This window comes from Schistocerca serialis, unplaced genomic scaffold (assembly GCF_023864345.2).
Source record: "Schistocerca serialis cubense isolate TAMUIC-IGC-003099 unplaced genomic scaffold, iqSchSeri2.2 HiC_scaffold_531, whole genome shotgun sequence".
Lineage (NCBI taxonomy): Eukaryota > Metazoa > Arthropoda > Insecta > Orthoptera > Acrididae > Schistocerca > Schistocerca serialis.
In genome coordinates this window covers 27,501-32,911 of record NW_026048115.1, presented here as the reverse complement: position 1 = coordinate 32,911, position 5,411 = coordinate 27,501, and positions in this window count along the sequence as shown.

Sequence of the window (5,411 nt, the reverse complement as noted above, 5' to 3'; positions counted from 1 at the left end):
GCATTTGGCTATACAGCCGTCTTTATTCACAAATACAGTGAATAACACAAGGTAATACATAACACTCTTAATCTATTGCGCCTTGCTCCCCGAGAGGAGCTCACAAGGGCGCCGGTTACCGATGTTGTGTAACCGCCGTTACCTTAATATTAAACACAGTATCACAAGTTACATACAAAATTGAATAAAGAGCGGAATTGCTCCCGATATTGAAGCCCCGGGAGTCGGGGCAAACTAACCTAAAACTAACCGACTAACTAGCCTACGCCCTCCCTGTACTTCGGCCTGGTCGACGTCATATTTTCGAACAGGCCGAAGATCCACGTCGTTCCACAGAGCACCCGCGTGCTGATGGTGCTTATCTCCCGCCTGCGGAAGCCAAGTTGTAGGAGCTGGCGGGCTGATGTAGGTGCCCAAGTCCCCCTCCAGTTCAGGGTCACTGTTCTAAACTGTATGCTGCTGGCTGCAGGTCGGAGAGCGCCGACGGCTTGCCGCACCGACGGGACGTCGTATTTCGCCGCCTTCTGCCGGTGACACCAGTCGGTGTCAAGATGGTCGCCGACGATTTGTGCGTCGATGACATGCACCACGCCGTCCTTAGACGCCACAACGTCGGGCTTGCGGACTCCCTCTGGTGTACGAAGGTGTGGCTCGACAGACACGTCGAACCCTCGTTGAGCCAGCCCGCGCGCGACGTATTTCACAACCGCGTCGTGTCGTCGCACTCGGGCTCGGCTGGTCAGCCCGCAGCCCTGGACGACGTGGTTCGCGGTCTCGACGGCGTTGCATCTTGCGCGACACATCTTCTCCCTGTCTCGGCCGCGACTCCTGCGCGCTTTGGATGGTAGAGCGTTAATGCGCGTGCGGATGCACGCGACGTAGTCACGGCCAGACAGGAAGCGACTGGTGTCCTCGACCCAGCTGTGTTGGCCTGATGTCCTGGCTGACGACGAAAGAGCTGCCCCGTCGAAGGAAACATGCAGGCGCGCCGCCCACATCTCACCAACTTTCGCAGCCGTTGGCAGCAGATGGCCCTCCCACGTCAGGTGTCGTTCAAGCGCCGCCACTTCGTGTCGTGCCTCCCCCAGGTCTGCGTCGGTGGTGCTGGTCTCGAGCTGCAACAGGGTGAGGAGCCTGCCCCGCCTCAGGGTTGGCCCTATCCAGCGGGCTGATGGAATCCCAAGGCCCCCATGGGCAATTGGAGCGTGAAAGTAGCCCAAGGGGGTGTCGGCTGGGAGGCGGAACCATCTCCTCACGGCGGCTCGGACGCAATTGTCCATGGCCTTGAGCGCACCGATGCGGGTGCGACTCAGTGCTAGGCCATGATACAGGCCCGGGAGAAGGACCTCACGAAGTGCAAAGAGCCGCTGCTGCGGCTTCAGCGGCGCCCGCGTGATGATCGACAGCTGCTCCTCGATGTGGTGCCTCGGATGGAAGAGACACCGCCCAGAGGAGGAGAACTGCAGTCCCAGGTAGCGGAAGGTCTCACCCACTCCCAACGCCGGCATGGTGGTTTCGCCGGCCGTGAAGGTGACGCTCGCATCCACTTTCACTTTCTTCTCGCGGCCGGACGCCACGAGTGCGAGGGTGAGACACTTCCGCGGGTTAACCCGCAGCCCCAGCTGGTCGAGGGCTGCCACTGCTGCGTTGATAAGGGACTGCAGGCCCCCCCTCGTGGAGGCGAAGAGCAGGATGTCATCCGCGAAGGCCGCCGCGTTCGTCTGGCGGCCCAACACCTTGACACCTACGTGAGAGGGCAGCTGACCTAGAACATAATCAACAGCGAAATTGAACAGGAGAGGGGACAGAGGATCTCCTTGCCGAACACCTCTTGCTGGCCGCACGGCCGGGGACTCGTCGCCACCCCCCGCAATTACCGTCGTGCTGTCCGCATAGCAGCCCTCGACGTAGTCAATGAATTCGTCCGGCAGACCATGGGCTTTAAGCACAGGACGCAAAGCCGCATGGTCCAACGAATCGAACGCCTTGGACACATCGAGGGATGCCATGAACACAGAACGACAGCGGCGGACGGCGCCGACGAGTATCCGGTCGAGGAGGAAAGTGTTCTCCAGCATCCCATCCCTTGGGATGAAAGCCCGCTGACGTTCGTCCACAGCACACATCTGCATAAGGCGAGTCGCCAGAACCTTATGGAAGGTTCGGGCTAGCACCGAGCAGACGGTGATGGGCCGAAAGTCAGCGGGGGATGCTGGGGCGGCTGTCTTAGGGAGCAAAGAGGTCCTGGCTCGGAGGAGGGAAGGGGGAAGCTTGCGGGTAAGCAGGAAAAGGTTTAGGAGTTTGGTGGTGACTTCCGCTGGAAGGCGGCGCAGCTGCACCGGCGAGAGGCCGTCAGGGCCGGCAACGGAGCCTCTGGGCGGCAAGGCGGCCGCAACCTCTTCTGCAGTGATCGGCCTCCATAGGCGCTCAAAGTCAACAGACTCCGAGCACGGGAGAAGCCGATCGGGAATGGAGCCAGCGTTGGAAGGTGGCTCTGTCGTGAAGAGGCTGCGCCAGAAGTCCACCAGCCCTGGGATGTTCGACGGCGGCTGGAGCAGGGTGCCATCCAGGAGGCCACGCACGCAACGCGCGCGATTCTTCCTGAAGGCATCCTGACATCTGGCATATTCCCACCGGCGGCGCTTCCGCTTGGAGAGCGGAGGGCCACCACCAGACCGCTGCTTGGATGGCGGGCGCAACGTCTTCCTCTTCCTTGCTTCTGCTTCCTCAGAGCCGACAGCTCGGAGGGCCTCAGGCAGCCCAGCCGCGACCACTGCCAACGGCGTACCCGGCCCCAAACGCGCAAGGTCGTCCAGGGCCGAGAAGCGCGCGGCCGACCGCGGCAGGCCGGCGAGGTGCCTCCATATGGCTTCGTCGACTACAGATGTTTGTGGCGGGCGCTCAAGCTCCGGCGGAGAGGGTGGCCCCTCCGGCAGCGACTCCGGGACGGGTGAATGGCGCAGACCATGCTGCGTCTGTTGTTCCCGCCTCAGCTCCTCTACGTATTCCCGCACCATCGTCCTGTGTGCCACCGTCCTCCTCCTGCACTTGATGGCATCCAGGGTACGGTGCGGAAACAGGGGTAGAAGCTCCTGGTTTGCAAAGAGGACTTTGGAGTCACTGGCACAGAGAAGCCTAGCCTCCGCCAGGGCGAGCTCCCGCATTTCTTCTTCCGCCCACCGAGCTCGCTTCCTATCAGTTGCAATCTCCGCATTTGCCGCTTCCGGATGGGCGCGGCGGCGGTGTTGTCCGAGCCCGATCTTGCTGCGGAATGCACGGCTGCAAATGCTGCAGTGGAACCATGGCTCCACGGCCTCCTCTACTTCAGGGACGGTTGGCAGGCTAGCAGTCGGGACTGTTAGGCCGGGTCCTTCAGCGGAAGGCCCGGTACCCGTGTTTTCTTCTCTTGTTGTCCCAACATTAAGGGTTATGCGATGGAGGGCTGGTAACCCCCCAAAGCCCCAAGTGCGGACTTCCACTCTGCTTACCAGTCCTATCAAGGACTGGCGTATCGGCGGGCCCACGGGAAGGGGGGAAGCCGCAGGCAAGGAGAGGCTAAGAGGGCATGGCCCATGTATTGCGCTTCACTTGCCCAGTAACTATGACTTAAGAGAGTCATAGTTACTCCCGCCGTTTACCCGCGCTTGCTTGAATTTCTTCACGTTGACATTCAGAGCACTGGGCAGAAATCACATTGCGTCAACACCCGCTAGGGCCATCGCAATGCTTTGTTTTAATTAGACAGTCGGATTCCCCCAGTCCGTGCCAGTTCTGAGTTGATCGTTGAATGGCGGCCGAAGAGAATCCGCGCACCCGCGCGCCCCCGGAGGAGCACGCTAAGGCGGACGCGGCCTCGCAGCAAGGAAGATCCGTGGGAGGCCAAGGCACGGGACCGAGCTCGGATCCTGCACGCAGGTTGAAGCACCGGGGCGCGAACGCCGCGCAGGCGCGCGCATCCTGCACCGCCGGCCAGCACGAGGCCAACCAACGGCGAGAGCAGACCACGCCCGCGCTAAACGCCCGCACTTACCGGCACCCCTACGGCACTCACCTCGCCCAGGCCCGGCACGTTAGCGCTGACCCACTTCCCGACCAAGCCCGACACGCCCCGATCCTCAGAGCCAATCCTTATCCCGAAGTTACGGATCCAATTTGCCGACTTCCCTTACCTACATTATTCTATCGACTAGAGGCTCTTCACCTTGGAGACCTGCTGCGGATATGGGTACGAACCGGCGCGACACCTCCACGTGGCCCTCTCCCGGATTTTCAAGGTCCGAGGGGAAGATCGGGACACCGCCGCAACTGCGGTGCTCTTCGCGTTCCAAACCCTATCTCCCTGCTAGAGGATTCCAGGGAACTCGAACGCTCATGCAGAAAAGAAAACTCTTCCCCGATCTCCCGACGGCGTCTCCGGGTCCTTTTGGGTTACCCCGACGAGCATCTCTAAAAGAGGGGCCCGACTTGTATCGGTTCCGCTGCCGGGTTCCGGAATAGGAACCGGATTCCCTTTCGCCCAACGGGGGCCAGCACAAAGTGCATCATGCTATGACGGCCCCCATCAACATCGGATTTCTCCTAGGGCTTAGGATCGACTGACTCGTGTGCAACGGCTGTTCACACGAAACCCTTCTCCGCGTCAGCCCTCCAGGGCCTCGCTGGAGTATTTGCTACTACCACCAAGATCTGCACCGACGGCGGCTCCAGGCAGGCTCACGCCCAGACCCTTCTGCGCCCACCGCCGCGACCCTCCTACTCGTCAGGGCTTCGCGGCCGGCCGCAAGGACCGGCCATGACTGCCAGACTGACGGCCGAGTATAGGCACGACGCTTCAGCGCCATCCATTTTCAGGGCTAGTTGCTTCGGCAGGTGAGTTGTTACACACTCCTTAGCGGATTCCGACTTCCATGGCCACCGTCCTGCTGTCTTAAGCAACCAACGCCTTTCATGGTTTCCCATGAGCGTCGATTCGGGCGCCTTAACTCGGCGTTTGGTTCATCCCACAGCGCCAGTTCTGCTTACCAAAAGTGGCCCACTTGGCACTCCGATCCGAGTCGTTTGCTCGCGGCTTCAGCATATCAAGCAAGCCGGAGATCTCACCCATTTAAAGTTTGAGAATAGGTTGAGGTCGTTTCGGCCCCAAGGCCTCTAATCATTCGCTTTACCGGATGAGACTCGTACGAGCACCAGCTATCCTGAGGGAAACTTCGGAGGGAACCAGCTACTAGATGGTTCGATTAGTCTTTCGCCCCTATACCCAGCTCCGACGATCGATTTGCACGTCAGAATCGCTACGGACCTCCATCAGGGTTTCCCCTGACTTCGTCCTGGCCAGGCATAGTTCACCATCTTTCGGGTCCCAACGTGTACGCTCTAGGTGCGCCTCACCTCGCAATGAGGACGAGACGCCC